Source organism: Chiloscyllium punctatum, chromosome 19, assembly GCF_047496795.1.
Source record: "Chiloscyllium punctatum isolate Juve2018m chromosome 19, sChiPun1.3, whole genome shotgun sequence".
NCBI lineage: Eukaryota > Metazoa > Chordata > Chondrichthyes > Orectolobiformes > Hemiscylliidae > Chiloscyllium > Chiloscyllium punctatum.
In genome coordinates, this window is record NC_092757.1 from 75,625,521 (window position 1) to 75,642,831 (window position 17,311).

Consider the following 17,311-nt stretch of genomic DNA (forward strand, 5'->3'; position numbering starts at 1 on the left):
GAAGTCCCAGATACCAGCCCATGCTGGAAGTTCACTCATCTTATTCTGGATGGTCCTGGTGTTAGAGTGATCACACTTAAAACCACCTTCTTGCCAGTACACTCCCGAGTACTTGAAACCTTATTCATGATGTCATTACACTCAACCTCCTGTACAATGGAGCAACAAGTCAGGTTCCCATCCTCCTGATGGGAAATTTCCCCCTAGGATACAGGTACACCTCTGGTTCAGGTGTAGACCATCTCATTTGTACAGGTCCCACCTATCCCAGAATAAGCCCCAATTAGTCAAGTATCTGAATTCCTCCCTCCTGCACTATCCCTGTAGTCACATGGTCAGCTGTTCTCTCTCCTTATTCCTTACCTCGCTAACACATGACACATTAACAAACCAAAAGATAACAATTCTGTTTGTTCTAGCTCAGCATCCACCCTAGCTCCCTGAATTTCTGCCTTACATGCCCATCGCTTTTCCAACCTGTGTCATGGATGCTTATGTGGACGACGACTTGGGGTTGCTCCCTCTTCCTCTTAAGGATGCCGAAAACACGATCCGAGACATCACAGACCCTGGCACCTGGGAGGCAACACACCAACTGCAAGTCTCTCTCGTTCGCACACCATCTCCTATCTGTCCCCATAAGTATGGAGTCCCCAATGACCAATGCTCTACCACTCTTCCTCAATTCCCTTTGATCAACAGGGACAGACTCTGTGCCAGAGACCTGTACCCTTTGGCTTACCACTTAAGATTCTTATGGCTCCCCCCTCCCCCACTACCAAACAGTATCCAAAACGGTATACTTGTTATGCCGGGGAATGGCCACAGGGGATCCCTGCACTGACTGCTTCTTACCCCTCCTAACAGTCACCCAATTAGGTTTATTTCTCGGAGTAACCACCCCCCCTGTAGCTTATACATATAACTGTCTCTGCCTCTCAAATGATCCTGAGTTCATCCAGTTCCAGCTCCAGTACCCTAATATGGTCTTCAAGGAGCTGGAGTTGGGTGCACTTTACCACAAGATGGTAAAACTGACATTTAGTGAGCTTGCTTTCATTGCTCAGACCATTGAGTACAGGGATTGGGACGTCATGTTGCAGTTGTGCAAGACGTTGGTGAAGCTACTTATGGAGTACTGTGTACATTTCTGGTTGCCCTGCTGTAAGAAGAATTATATTAAATTGGAGATGGTGCAGAAAAGATTTACAAGGATGTTACCAGAACTGGAATGTTTTGAGTTATAAGGAGAGGCTGGATACGCTGGGACAATTTTCACTGGAGCATAAAAAGGGTTGAGGGGTGACCTTATGGAGGTTTATAAAATCGTGAGGGAATAGATCAAGTGATTAGCAAAGGGTAGGGGAGTTCAAAACTAGAGGGCATAATTTTAAGGTGAGAGGAGAAAGATTTCAAAGGGACCTGACAGGGAAACGTTTTTATACAGAGGGTGGTTCATATATGGAATGAATTGCCAGAGGAAGCGATGGACGCAAGGACAGTTAGAACATTTGGATAAGTACATGAATAGGAAAGTTTCAGAGGCAAATAATCCAAACGCAGGCAAAAGGAACCAGTTTAGTTTGGGAGACCTGGTCAGCATGGACTACTTGGACCAAAGGGTCTGTTTCCATGCTGTATAACTTTATGACTCCTAGTTTCCTGTCCTCCTTAGATGTCGTGTACTTTTCAAAATTCAAGTCCCAATCCATATTATTAAATAACCATGTCTCTGCAATGGCTAAAATTTCCAACGGCTGTTTTGATTTGCAATCACAAATCATCTGTTTTCTTTTGATTGCAACATGTAGCTTCTAATCTGATATGTTTGTTACTCTTAGATGTGTACTCTCTCCCTTTCTTGACAATCTGTTCATCAGTTCCTAAAAATCAAAAACACCAAAAGAGAGGAAGACGAAACAATGATCGCATTTGACGTAACAGCACTGTTCACCTCCATCAACAATGACCTGGCAAAGGAAACACTTACCACACTTTTAAAGGAGACCATCACACACACCTCAACCACCACCAATCACATTACCAATGAAAACATCATGAAGCTAGTGGACCTGTGGCTCACCACCCACTTCACCTTCAACAACAATCTACAAACAAACCAATGGCACATCCATGGGATCTCCACTATCAGGATTCATAGCAGAAGCGGTAATGCAAAGACTAGAACAAACAGCCCTACCAACCATCAAACCAAAAATCTGGGTCCGCTACGTAGAGGACACCTTTGTCATCACAAAACAAAATAAGATTGAAGAGACATTTAACATCATCAACAACACCCTCACAGGCATAAAGTTCACCAAGGAGGAAGAAACAGACAACAAACTCGCATTCCTGGACGACACAGTTGAAAGAACGGACAACGGAGAAAACTGACAAACACTGACCAAATACTTAACTACACCAGCAACCATCCCAACACATACAAATAAAGCTGTATCAGAACACTATTCCAACGAGCCACCTCACACTGCAGCACAGACGAACTTCGGAAAACAGAGGACAACCACCTATACAATGTATTCAAGAAGAATGGATACTCAAAATACAGTCTGCAGATTCCTCAAGAACAAACCACGACAAGCAGGCCAAACACAGCCAGAAACCCTAACCACCTTAACATACAAAGAAGTTTCAGGAATGACAGCCAGACTACTAAGACCCCTCAGAATCCTAGTAGCACATAAACCCACCAACACACTCAAACAAAAACTAACAAACTTACAAACTTAAAAGACCCAGTACAACCCCTGGACAAAGCCAACGTCGTCTACAAACATTCCATGCAAGGACTGCCACAAACACTACATAGGACAAACAGGAAGAAAGTTAGCCACCAGGATACACGAACACCAGCTAGCCACAAAACGACACTCCCTCGTAGCACTACACACGGAGGAAAAAAATGACCATTTCGACTGGGACAACACATCTATCCTGGGACAGGCTGAGCAAAGACATGCCAGAGAATTCCTAGAGGCCTGGCACTCCAACCACAACACCATAAACAAACACATAGATCTAGATACCATCTTTCAACCCCTCAGAAAACAAACAGGAAATGATATCACCACAAACCCCAGGAACGCCATCCAGGACAAACATAAATAGAAAGCAGGAGACAACAGCTTCGCTTCACTTGGACGTCACCACTGATGATGTTACCTAGCCAGGTAATGAAACGTCTGGATATCAAACCTACAGCTCAGCGAGCAAACCTACACCCTAAACCTGAGCTACAAACCTTCACAAACCTTGTAAGGTTATATACTTTCGCAAGAAACATTCAAACACAGGTTATTTAAATGGAGTGAGACTCCCAAAAAAAGTGGAGCACAGAGAGATCTGGATTTTCTTGTACATAAAACAAAGTTAGCACACAGCTGCATAAGTAATTAAGAAGGCAAATGGAATTTTGGTTGTTATTGTTCCAGGCTTAGAGTTTAAAAACAGGCAAGTTTTGGTACAACTGTAACAGGGTGTTGGTGAGGCTGCACCTACGCAGTTTTGATTCCCATTTATAAAGAAGGATTTACTGGCATTGCTAGTAGTTAAAAAGAGATTCAGTAGGCTGATTCCTATGATGATAGAGCTTGACCTATCAAGGACAGCTAAACAGGTTCAGCCTATAAGTCATTAAGTCCTCCAAGTCCTCCATAAGTTCTCCAAGTCATTAAGAGTTTAGGCAAATGAGAGGTGATTTTATTGAGGCATTAAAAAATTCTAAGGAACTTCATAGGGAAGATATTGAAAAGATGTTTTGACGAGTGGGAGGAATCTTAAATGAATGTCTACTTATTCTATAAATATTTCTTCTTCTTTAACACTGAGATGCAAAGGATTTTTTTCCACCCAGAGGGTGCTCAATGTCCGGAATTCTCTACCCATGAGGTGTGGCAACTAAATAACAAAACTAACTTAAGAGGAGACAGACTTTTGAAATATTGAGGGATGTAAGGAGCAGCATGAAAGAGGTTTAGTCATAATCTTATAGAATAGCAGGGCAGGCTTGATCAGCTATTTCTTATAGAGTCAGAGTCATACAGCATGGAAACAAACCCTTCGGGTCTAACCGGTCCGTGCCAACTATAATCCCAAACTAAATTAGTCTCACCTGCCTGTGCTTGGCCCATATCTCTCTAAATATTTCTTATTCATGTACTTATCTAAATGTCTTTTAAAATGTTGTAACTATACCGACATCCACCACTTCCTTTGGGAGTTCACTCCACACATGAAGCATTCTATGTAAAAAAAAAGGTTGCCCCTCATGTTGTTTAAAATCTTTCTTCTCTCACCTTAAAAATATGCTCTCTAGTCTTGAAATTCCCTAACCTAGGAAAAAGACACCTGTTATTCACTTCATCAATATCCCTCATGATTTTATAAACCGCTATAAGATCAACCCTCAACCTTCTACAAGTCAGTGGAAAAAGGCCCAGCCTATCCTCATAACTCCAACCCTCCAATCATGGCAAGATCCTGTTAAATCTCTTCTGAAACCTATCCAGCTTAATCATATGCTATCTATAACAAGGCAACTAGAACTGGACACAATACCCCAGAAGAGGCCTCACCAATGTTCTGTACAACCTCAACATAACATCTGAACTCCTATCTTTAAATGTCTGAGCAATGAAGGCAAGTATGCTAAACACCTTCTTAACCATCCAGTTTACGTTACGCAAACTCCAAAGAATTACGTACCTGAATCCTAGGTCTCTGTTTCACAATACTATCTAAGGCCCTACTTTTAATTGGGAAAGTCCTGCCCTTTTTTGTTTTACCAAATGCAATACGTTGCGTTAATCCAAATTAAACTCCATCTGCCACTCTTCAGCCCATTGACCCAATTGATTTAGATTTCTTTGTAATCTTCAATAACCTTCTTCACTGTCCATTATACTACCAATTGTGGTGTCATCCACAAGTTTGCTAACTATGCCTTCTATATTCTCATCCAAATAGTTTATGATTAATGGGACTGAGCACCAATATTTGTGGAACACCACTGGTCATAGACCTCTGGTCCAAGAAACAACCCTCCACACCACTGTGTCCTGCCGTTAGCCAATTTTGTATCCAATCAGCAAGCACACCCTGAATCCCACATTATCTAACTGTACTAATTAGTCTAGCATGCGGAACATTGTCAAAGGTCTTATTAAAGTCCAAGTAAACAACTTCTACCACTTTGCCCTCAAATCTGCTTGGTTACTTCCTCAAAAAAAACTGAGTCAAGTTTGTGAGACAGAATTTCCCCTCACACAAAACCATACCGAGTACCCCTAAACATTTGTTGTCTCTCCAAATGCATGCAAATCCTACCTTTCAGAATCACCTCCAAAAACGCATTGAAGTCAGACTCACAGATCTATAGTTCCCAGGCTTCTCCTTGCATCCCTTAAACTTGCAACATTAGCCACTCTCCAGTCATCCAGAACCTAATCTGTAGTCATAAATGAAACAAAGATTTCTGCAAGGGGCCCCACAATTTCCTCAACTTCCCACAACCACCCAGGATACACTAGATTAGGTCCCAGAGATTTATTCCCCTGTACATTTTCTAAGACCTCCAGCACTTCCTCTTCTCTAATATGAACGGTTTTCAAAACATTAATATTTATTTCCCAGAGTTGTCTAGCCTCTATTTAAAAATATTTTCTCCCATCTCTGAGGTTCAACACAAAGACAACTTCTTTGATCTTTAAGTGCCTTACTCTCTCTAGATGCTCGTTTGCTCTTAATGTACTTGTAGAATCTCTTTGGATTTTCTTATCTACCAAGGCTATCTCATATCCCCACTTTGCCTTCCTGAACTCCCTCTTAAGAATGACCCGACACTCTTTACACTGGTGAAGAGATTCATTTGAATCTTGTTGTTTACATCTAATACAGGTTTCCTTTTTATTCTTGACTAGAACCTCAATATCTTTATCCTATCAGCGTTACCTTTCACTCTAAACTCTCGTCATCACATTTTTGAAAGCCTCCCACTTATCAGACATCCCTTGACCTGCGAACAGTTTACTCCAACTTTAAAAAGTTTTGTCTCATACCATTAAAGTTTGCTTTACTCCAATTAAGAACTTTAACTTTTATGGATGGCTTATCCTTTTCCAAAACTATTTTAAAATTAATTGAATTATGATCACTCAACCCAAAGTGTTCTTATGATCATTTCAGTTTTTATGTTCTTTAACTCCTTCTTCCCAACTTTGCTCCCTTGCTGCCACTATTTAGTTTAAAAACACTCCACATCCTTAATTATGCAGTTGACAAGACTACTGACTCCAACATGCCTCAGGTGAAGATTATTTCATCAGTACAGATACCACTTTCCCAGCAGTGTTGCCAATGCACCATGATGTAGAACCCACCTATCACAGACCAGGCAAAGAGCCATAATTATTTCTCTCAGTGATAATGCTATGGCTTTAAGAGGTATGTTTTGTCCTGGTTTCTTTTAGAGTGAGAAATTGGGGAATAGTTGCCTAACAGTTTATGAGAAGATAAACAACGTGGAGTTTTTTTTAAAAAAGAAACCTGGAACAATAGAAGCAGCCTGAATGGGTGTGATCAAGCTCTCATAGATCCAGGATTTTAGTAGGCTTTCAGCAGTTATTGCTGGGGTCTCAGCAGGGTTTGAAGGCAGTGAACCTCTCCCAGCTGCTACACTCTGGGGAGCTGTTGCAGACATATCTTTTTCTTGCTCATAGGATTGCATGCAAGACTATTGCACAATTACTACCTTCGACAACAGTTATTAGCTCAGCACACAAAGAAGACGAGTCAAATCTGTATCAACTAGCCACCAACTTCGTCAGTTTAGTTTAAACAGACCTATATTTCACACAGTTTCTTTATGAAAAGATTAACAGCAGGCATACAATTCATTCAAGGCTAAAATCCAAGTGCACATCCACTAGTTTTTCAATGACATTCCCTCAACCCTCAACAAAAATAAAGGCTAATACCCAAGAATAGACCCACGCTGACCAGACATTTTCTCCCAGGTCTTGGGTTCCTATCCACACTTCCAAGCAAGTGGTGTACAACTTTGAAGGTTGCTATCCAGAGTTTTTGCCAATGGCAAAACAAAATCCTTCATTTTTATCCATTTCTCTTATCTTCCCAAACTGTGGTGTCTTGTTCTTGCTGGTTCTTAGCTCATATGACATGCTGTCTTTCCACTATTGGCGCTCACTCCAAGGGCACCTTTAGGATTACCTCATTACTCTTCCACTAAACAAGGTCTTCTCCTTTACGTCATCATCAGAGCCGATCTGGTTGAAACCAGCCCAAGCCAATGGCTAAGGATCAGGTAACATCAGTTCATAGGCTTGCTGTTTTTACATTTGAGCAGCCCCAGCCAACAAGACAAACTGTTTTTCTAAATTTGCCTTTTTGCCAAAGGGGTGGCAAAAGTGGTTAGGAGATGTAACTATATTGAAACAGTTACTGTCTAGTAGAAAAATAATCTATTATTTGTTGAGTTTTCCAATAGAGTTGTTATCCTTCCCTGTGCATTGTACTGTTTGTAGTTCAGTGTTTATTCAACTTATGCTACAGTTGAAAACATGTTTGTTGTATTTTAACTATAAGGTTTGCATAAATTGTGTTTTACTTAATGTCAAGTAGCTTGACCAGTCAAATCACATCTGGAACACAGCAACTCACATTTACCCTTGAAATAAGAAAAAAGTTGGAGTTTAAACCACCTGCATAATATACATTGAGAGGAGGTCTGGTCTGGTCCATAACAATAGGATTAGCCCTGAGGAAATACACGTATCGCTCAGGAAATAATTCAAAGAATATGACTTTCGAGGTTCTGATTTTTAATTTGACATCTAGCTCCTCATACAAACATAACAGAACCTCTTTGCCTAGTCATATCATGTCATTGGTAGTTACATGGACCATAATGACTGGATCCTCCTTCTCCCTCTGCATTTTCCTCCCTATTCCTGAGCAGATAGGGATGGAGGATCGTAGATGGCTCAAAGCCCAGCAATGGGCATGTAACACAGCAGTTTGGACGTTAGCACTTTGCTGCAGAGAATGATGTCAATCTTCCTCACAATAAATGCCCCCATACTACCACTACACTCCTTGTTGCTTCCCCTCTTGAATGGTTTTCTATACCGCAGTGCCATAGTCAGTTAGCTCATCCAACCTGCAAACTTCAATCTCCAGAAAAATTGACAGAACTTCAAACTCAATTTCAAAATGCTGAGGCTCCTGCATCCATGTCCTCCAAGCCCACTGACCTATCTTGCTTATAGTCACATTCTCCTATCACTCAGCAAATCTGATGACCCTTTGCTAAGAGGTGTGACTTGCTCTGGTAGAAATAATCCAGATAACTCTCGGCTTCCCTGTGCATCATAGCTCAGTGTCTATTCAACTTATAGTTAAGTGGAAAATTATGTTAACAGTTAACTTTTTGAGCCCAATTGTATGAACATTCTCTTACAAGTATTGTTCAGTTTTCTCTTTTAAAATGAGAGTAAACATAAAACATTAATCACAGAAATGTAACTGTAAAATTAAGGAATTAGGAACATTCAGTATGAAATTAATGCATTACACATTTCTTTCACTTGTAAGTGACTCCAGAACCTGTTAACAAAATCATCCAGAAGACCATGTAGTTGTACACCATTTTTTATCTGGCATTCATGAATGGTTCTTCACTTTGCATTTTGTCTAAATTTTATATTATACGTAAAATTTTGTTAAAAATACTAATCACTCAAGAATGATTACTGTATGAAAAATAATTTAGGTTAAATGGTCTACTGCAAAGATTCAGAAACATAATTAAATTTAACCAAGCACAACTTTAGCTTCCATTGTTAACTTGCTATATATTAATTTGTCTGTTGATAAACTTTGACCCAGAAACAATATGGAAAGGCAAATGTAAATTTCTTTGAAATGTCAGTGAAATCATTTTTTTTTTATAAAGAGAAAAGGCTTATAAAAGTTTGCATCAACTCTCATTGTGATTTTCTTGGATTAGAATAAATTCTGGTTCATATTACCTTAACCTGGAAGGAATTAAAATCAGAAGCACACTTGAAAAAATTGGAGAGAAAGTGTTTATATCTTTAAATGGTCACCAATACATGCTACATCAGTAGGTATCAAATTTCTGACCTAAATGACACAAAATGTACAGCATCAACTACTGCTCGGGGACATGCAAAAGCTGAATTTGTGTTGGAGTGTATTCTGAATTTTGGAAAGTTACACCATCATGACTGATATGATCAAAGTGTGTTAGTAAAATTGTTTCAACTAAGATTTTTTTTATAAGTATTAAGAAAACTGAACCATCATCTGGAGAAGATGGTACACGTATGATAACATATACCTCTGAGTTCCTGATTTTAGTCAACTGCTCTGAACATTGATAGCATGAGGCAAACATAACTGAATGTAATGGCAAAACTGGAGAGAAAATAACTACATGCTTTAGTTAGAAATTGTACAGCAAATGATATCTGGTTAAAAATACAGATTTGATTGAAAAATAAGTCTAACTAATTAGTAAGACATACAGATATTAAAATAAATTAAATGTATTGATTCATGTAGAACAAGAAGTTAACCAGCGAGAAAAGCAAAAAAAGGTTGACTTTAAACTTATAATAGAAAAGATGCTCTGCCTCATGCTCTCAATATTCATAGCAGTTGACTAAAATCAGAAACTCAATGGTGTGTCTTTTGAGCTATTTTTGGCAATTTCTGAATAGCCAAAAATATCAAATTGAATTTTGGTATTTCAACTTTTGATAGCCTTTTGGTACAGCCCCTTACTTATTCACAAGTATTTTGCTTATAAATTTTACTAAAAAAAATAAAGTTAGTAAATAATTAAGTTTTACTGTTACAACTAAAACAAACTCTACCCTCGAATATAAGCCTGAAGTGGGGAAGGTAGAGAGAGAATTCCCAGATCCTTAAAATATCTGGGGTGTTTACAGAAGTTAAGAATTATTAGATTTAGCTGGCTGTGTGAAGGAAGGTAAGGGCATTTGAAAGACTGGCTTAAATTCAGTAGATAGATGATGTCACGGAAATATTCTTGATTTAAGTTTGGGCTGAATAGAGAGTTATCAGCTAAAAATCACTGAGGAATATTACTTAATTATTGCTTGGCAATGTTCTTAAGTGCCTATTTTTGTCCTTTAGATTACATCATTGATTCGTCTATCAAACAACTGAAGTAATGGAATTTACTTACTCTACTTCTACTTACTCTTCAACGTGAGTATGGAGCATGAAAACTTTGAAAACGAAATGAAATTACAATTACAAGGAATGACTTTCAAACATACATTTCTGGTCTAATGTCACAAAATACATGGGACTCCTGCTACAAAGACTACATCTGGACCTAGCAGTCAATTAAGGCAATAATACATCTTGATAATCTGTTTTGTGGTCTAATTTAGATTTTTAGCTTGTCAAGCTTATTTTTCTCCAAACCTTCCTTTGACTTTTAGAATGTTTTCTATTTAAGCTTTTTACCTAACTTCTCCAAGGAACACTTAAAAGTCCCAGTCTTTCAAACAATTTTTGTTTAAATTCTTTTCATTCATGTCCAAATTTGTACAAATATTTGCATGCTTCTGTTATTCACTTTTTTAAAATTCTAATTTATTATTTGAGAACCTACTTGGAAAGTAAGCAACCTTGGTTAACAAAGAATAATAGGTTCACACTCTGGCAATTAACATATTTATTTTAAAATGAGAAGCACCATCTTTCAGAAAAAGGTCAGCATTAATTTCAGAATTTAGAGGTTGAGCTCAAACTTCAGGTCATTTATTCTTATCTGCTCCTGGATCAAGACCTCACCAATGAACAATGGTATGACTGCGTCAGTGACAGTCCTGGAAACAATCTCCTCTTCCCTCCTTACGACATTACTTAGCACTTTAGTTCCCCAACTTCATACAACCCATTTCTATCATTTTCTTCCCAAAAAACACCAGGACTGACCCGGCAGACCTACTGTTTCTGCACATTTCTTTGACTATTTTATCTTCCAATGTCCAATTTCTTGCCACCTACACTCAATTCTTCTGACATCTTATGGCAATTTGAACAATTTCCAATTTCCTGGCCTTAAACACCAATGCCTCAACACCTCCATTCCGCCCAAGAGTGTGAGGGCTTTTCACTTCTTCCTTGAATGGAGGTTTGAACAGTCTCCATTCACCATGATCCTTCTCTGCCTGGCTGAGCTTAGTCTCTCATTTAACAATTTCTTCAAATTGCTTCATTTCCTCCAAATATGGCCATGGATACCTACATGGGCCCTAGTAATGCTGCCAATTTCTGAGGTTTGTGGAATATTCATTGCTCAATCCTAATTGGGGGTGGGGCGCCACCATCCCACAACACCTTATCTGGGACATCAGTATTACTTGCTGCTCCCATCTGGAACAGGAAATCCTTTTTTTCAGTATATCTTTCACAATTCTATTGCCTTCATTGGATCCATCCCGGAGTCATCCCTATATTGACTTCGAAGTCTTCACATCTGATGAGTTAGACTGTTTAACTCCAACAGCTACATGGATTACACTTCCTCACACCTCAATTCTTTAGATTTAGATTAGATTACTTACAGTGTGGATACAGGCCCTTCGACGCAACAAGTCCATACTGACCCTCCGAAGAGCAACCCACCCAGACCTATTCCCCTGCATTTCCCCCTTCACCTAACGCTACGGGCAATTTAGCAAGGCCAATTCACCTAACCTGCACATTTTTGTGTCTGTGGGAGGAAACCGGAGCACCCGGAGGAAACCCACGCAGACATGGGGAGACAGTTGCCTGAGGCAGGAACTGAACCCGGGTCTCTGGCACTTTGAGGCAGCAGTGCTAACCACTGTGCCACCATGCCGCCCAGAAGGGCTCATTATGTTTCCTCAGGTTCTCCAGCTCCATCACATGAGCTCACAATGCGGTCTCCTCTGGATCAAGGAGACTAAATGCAGACCCAATACAGAAACAGTCCCAAAGTTTTGGTCATTTTATAACACCATCTTGCTCCTCACATTTCTGCCTGTGGTCTCCTGCAGTATTCCAGTGAAGCTCAACTCAAGCATCTCAATTTTACAGCATTCTGGACTCAACATTTATTTCACCAACTTCACCACCATGAAGTCTATCTTCCACAGGTATTGCCAGACTTTAGGTTTTCCAATTTTTTTTCATTTATTAAATAAAAGTATGTACAAACTTTTAAATGATTGCCTCCATCACAATTCTGTAATAAGTATCAAATTACAGAAACCTTAATCTTATTGCCATATTATAGTAGCTGCAATCTCTACTACTTTCTCATAGTATTTCAAATTTATGAAATAAAATCTTAGAATGTGGGAAACACCGAGAAAGCAGAATTTATTTCCCATTCCCAGTGGACTGGGTTTGTATGTAGGTCAGAGAGTGGGGAGAATGTCCCACCCTTTAAAAGCAGTAATGACCCAGATGGGTCTGAGTTTTTAATGACAATTCTGCACCTTGCTGGCCAATTAGTGTCAGCCAGTAAAATTTTATTTCCCTCAAATTAATTTACAGGGCTATTTGAACACAGTCTCTAGGGCATCAGTCCAATTATATGAATCTCCATGCTATCAGATACTGCTTAGATTGCACTCAAATTTCCATGTGCTTAAATAGATTGAATCCCATCAAATATCAGAACTAAATGGTACAAATGTTTCAGAAGATCCTGCAGAGAAGCCATTAATTCACTGTCAAAAAACTACTTCTGCCAAAACCACAATGGCACTTCTCGCCTTTTAATAAGACAATGTGAAAGTTATGAGTCAGACAGATTATAATCAACTAATTTATGTTTTGATAAAGGCTTTGGTTTTCAGTGATGCTGTAAGTTAGTTTATGGCAGACTTTCAAATGTCAGGGAGAGAAAAGAAAGAGGGTAGCCACATGGGCAAAAGAGAAAGAAAGAGGCCTTGCATTTAGTAAGTTTTTCCCCACCTCAGTTGCCCAGAAGCAATATGTCACCAATTAGGTACTTTTGGAGTGTGATCACGCTTGTAATATACCAAGTTATCACAGTTAGTCATTATCTTAGTAAGTGCTGTCTTCATGAGCTTTCGCATAAAGGTCAGCATTTCATTGTATCAGTCTCTATTCTGGGAGAATACAGTATTTGGGAAAGTGAATCATTACATTCATCGCTATCTTAAAAACATTGACTTTTAGCCTTTACTGTTCCATGGTCCTAATAACAGTAAAGTAATATTAATAATTGCTTAAAGTTTACAATATTCTTCACTTTGACAAGGGAGGTATTTAAGTAGCTTACAGTGCAGTAACCAATTATTATATTAATACTTTCTCTCAAAAATCTTGCTATTACCCAGAACATAATATAGAACTGAAGAATAGTCTTCAGGTTATGGGTCAGATATTTCAGCACTATCCAAAACACTGATACAGCCACATTCCCATCTGATAGTCAAAAAGATCTCAGGTTTGAGTCTTACTCCAGGATTTCAACATGAAAACCTAGATGGAAATTCCAGCCTTCTGAGAATGTTGCATCATTGAAAGTACTTTTTTCACATACAAATCTATGAATTAAGAACAAAATTAGGCCTCAAATTGCCATTCAATAGATTCACAGCTAACCTAATTACTTATCCCAATACCTCCTATCCCATCATGCCCATGTCAGTGATCAAACATCAATCAATCAATTCTAATCCTATTTTCCATCACTTGGTCCAAAGCCTTGTTTCAAGTGTTCATCTGAATATTTCTTAAATAGGATTGAAGGCTTCCGCCTCTACCTCTACAATTCTCTGGATGAAAAAATTATTTCCATACATGACCTCTAAACATCCTGCCCCTTACCTTAAAACTGTGCCCCTCGGTTACTGGCCCTTCTACAAAGGGGAAAGCCTTTCCCCTATCTCCCCTGTCTATGCTCGTAAGAACTTTTTACACATTAATCACATCTCTATTCATAGCTGAATCAGCCCAGGTCACATCTTTTCTACACCCTGTCGAGTGCTATCACATCTTTCCTATAATGTGGCAGCCAGAAGTGTACACAGTTCTGTAGTTGTAGCCTAACTGAAACTATGTACAGATCCCTCAACCTCCTTGCTTGCATATTGCTTTTTATTGGTTGTGGCAAGAAAAGTATCCGATGGACCACTTTAACAACATTAACTACACTACCTGCATCTACAAACCTTGTCACCTGCTAGAAAAACCTCACAATTTAGTAGGTGTGATCTCCCTCTTACAGGCCATGCTAACTATTCAAAATTAATTCATGCCTCTCAAAGTGGAGATTAATTCTGTCTCTCCTTTTTCTAATAGTTTCCCTACCACAGATGTTAAACTACCTGGCCTGTAGTATCTTGGTTTGTTCCCTAACACCTTTCTTGAATAAAGGGAATACCTTAACGTCCTCCAGTCCTCTGGCACCCATCCTATAGCCAATGAAGTTTTGAAATATAAATGTCAGAGCCCCTGCAATCTCCTGCCTTGCCTCACAGTAGCCTGATACAACTGGACCTGGGTATCCAATTTCAAGCCTGCTTATACCTCTCCCCAACTTCTGTCCTCGTTTCCATATCTATATCGTTCCTTTCTATCGGAAATACAAATGCAATGATCTCATTTAAAAGCTCAGCTGTGTTATGAACCTTTTTGTATCTACCCTAAGCTTCCTTTCATTTTCTTATCCAATCCTAAAAGTTCCTTGGCATCCAAGATTCTCTGTGCTAGGTGGCTCCATCCCTCCACCTTTAGGGGTCATGCACTGTTTCCAGAAAATCAACTAAAAACAACTATACATGCCAGTAGGACAGTGTATCATGAAAACCACTGGCCAGTTTTGATATTTTCTTTCATTAATCTATCAGTCTTTTGTGTGAATACAGGTTGAAAGCAAAGGTTAATGGATTTAAATCATAATTAGATTACTTTGTTGTTCACTTTGGTTCTAAAGTCACTATACTGCTAAAAAAAATTGCTAAGTCTTTTGTTTAAAGTCTGAAGTTCAGTTAGTCTGGAACTGGTTATTCATTGCTAAAGAACAAATAGAATCAATTTTGAGGGTCTTTGAAGGTTTTAATTTTATTGTGTTGCAAATACAGAGATAGGAAATCCAATTTGACTTGGCGGTCTCTCTCCATGTTATAACAAAGATAACTGTCAATTATATTGGGGATTCATATATTAGAATGGATAGAGGATTAGCTAACTAAAGGAAGACAGTGTTGAGATAAGGGGGGGGGGGGATTTTCAGTACAGCAACCCATAAAAATTGTAGTGTTTCACAGAATCAGTCCTGGGGCCACAATTATTTACAATACACATTAATATCTTTGGATTTTGTCATCCAAGTTAAGCAGGTTAGGTGGACTGCCCATAGTGTCCAGGGATGTGCAGACTAGTGGATTAGCCATGGGAAATGCAGGAAACAAAGATAGGATGGGGGGTTAGGTCTTAATTAAAAAGGTGTTAAGATAATCAAAAATCATAAATAGAAAAGTAAAACTGTATGGGAATGCAGAAGAGAGTGTCTTGAATGAATTAAAGCTTAAAGTGGAAAGCAGGTAGCTGGCCAAGAAAGCAACTACACTGTCGAGTTTGGAGGTACTAGGACATGGAAGAGCATCTCCAATGGAACGTAGGCTGAGTGAGGGTAAAGATATATTTCTTTAAAATTTTCAAAATTCCTACCCATATATTAAAAGACAATGTTTATTTGCACCAAGTCTAATTTTAAAAATAGCTTAATTTTATTGCAGTTATGATAAGCTCCTAAACTTTAAAATGAGGCAGTATTTCACAGAATCTATTTGCATTACAATGTAGGCAACACTATAGCAAAGAAAGCATCACATTGTTACAAATAGGCATGACAAAAATTAACTTTTATTTAACAATAAAGAAAATGAAGTTCAAAAGTTAAAAACTGCATTAAAACTAAATTAGACATCACAATAAACAATGCATGGTGGAATCATTAACAATAGGCTGATTTTAGAACCAAAAACTTGAAAATATTTTTAAACACTTCCAATTCCAACAATCCATTCTGTGAAACAAGAAAATACTGTTTTAATGCACAAGTGCATCGAACAAATGTAAAGTTGTATACATACTACTTTGAAATGGCATATATGCATCTCTCTCTTTTGGTTCAAATAAATCTTAAAAACTTAGAAGCAATTTGCACAGACCAATATAAAGAAATAGAAACCTGTTAAATTGCAGGTAACCTTTCAGATTCATTTTGGACAAAATGATTCAGCAATAGAACCAGACATGCCTGCACCACTTTCTGTTATCACTAAAAATAGACACGGACAACAACTTTGGCCTAAACAAGGCAAGACATGAACTGTTAGTTAAGAAAGATTGGTAACCTGTGTTACATCATCTAACAATTCATGAAAGCAAAACATAAAATTAAATTTTAAATACCTTGTTTCTGGCTTTAAAGGTAAATCTCAAAATGCCAGCTACACACAATCCCAATGGTGCAGTTTTAAAGAAGTACTCCAGCCACTGATGCAAGCTTCCGTTCAGAGTGAAGGAGAAATGTGATAGGTTGTCAAAGTGTCATTTCACTGACACTGCAACTAGACAGCTGGGTTGTTACAGGCCTCCTAAAAATAACTGAAGAATGTATGCTGAGGTTCAACAGTTGGTCCTTCATCACAACTTTTCTTGACTTTATTCTCTCCTTTTGAAGTCATTAAAAATAGCACTGTATTTAAAATGTTATAATACAAAGAAATGTTATCGTCTGATTGTCGATATGTCATATTTCTGGAGCTTTTATTCCCTTTTAGTGGAAGCAACACCATGGTAATCATTGACGTAATTTCCATTCGGGGAGAAAACAAAACCCTCCTTTTCCTGTTCAGAACTAATTTGCAACACATGTTTGTTACAGATATAGTTGCTTAACCCTTTAAAGTTGGCCACTATTTTTCCCACTTCTTCAACACAAATGTGATTAAAATTGTAGTTAACACTAAATAGTACAAAAATGTAAATGAGATGAAGTTATAGGGAATGCAATGGTGTAATCTACAGTTGCTATGAGTCCTTCAGTTGTATTTAGCAAAAACACCAATAGCTCACTAAAATGACTAATGTGTGATTTTAGAATGCGGGCTTATTATACCATACAATGCATTATTTGCCTGCTATTGCAAGTTGTGCAATTATGAGCTTATCCCTTGATAGCATCTTTGTGACTATC

General features: G+C 38.5%; 1 protein-coding gene across 19 annotated transcripts in view; it reads right to left on the reverse strand.

Annotated features, from left to right (window-relative positions):
- Nucleotides 1–17,311, reverse strand: part of myo18ab (myosin XVIIIA b) — a 289,512-nt gene that overhangs the window by 201,189 nt on the left and 71,012 nt on the right. For 2 of the 19 annotated variants that reach the window (XM_072589712.1, XM_072589708.1), the window contains exon 1: nt 16,525–16,652. The exons of the other annotated variants lie outside the window; for them this stretch is intronic. The gene's annotated coding sequence lies outside the window, so the exon portion shown is untranslated. Of the gene's footprint in view, nt 1–16,524; nt 16,653–17,311 lie in introns of those variants that run through there. 19 annotated transcript variants of the gene reach the window in all.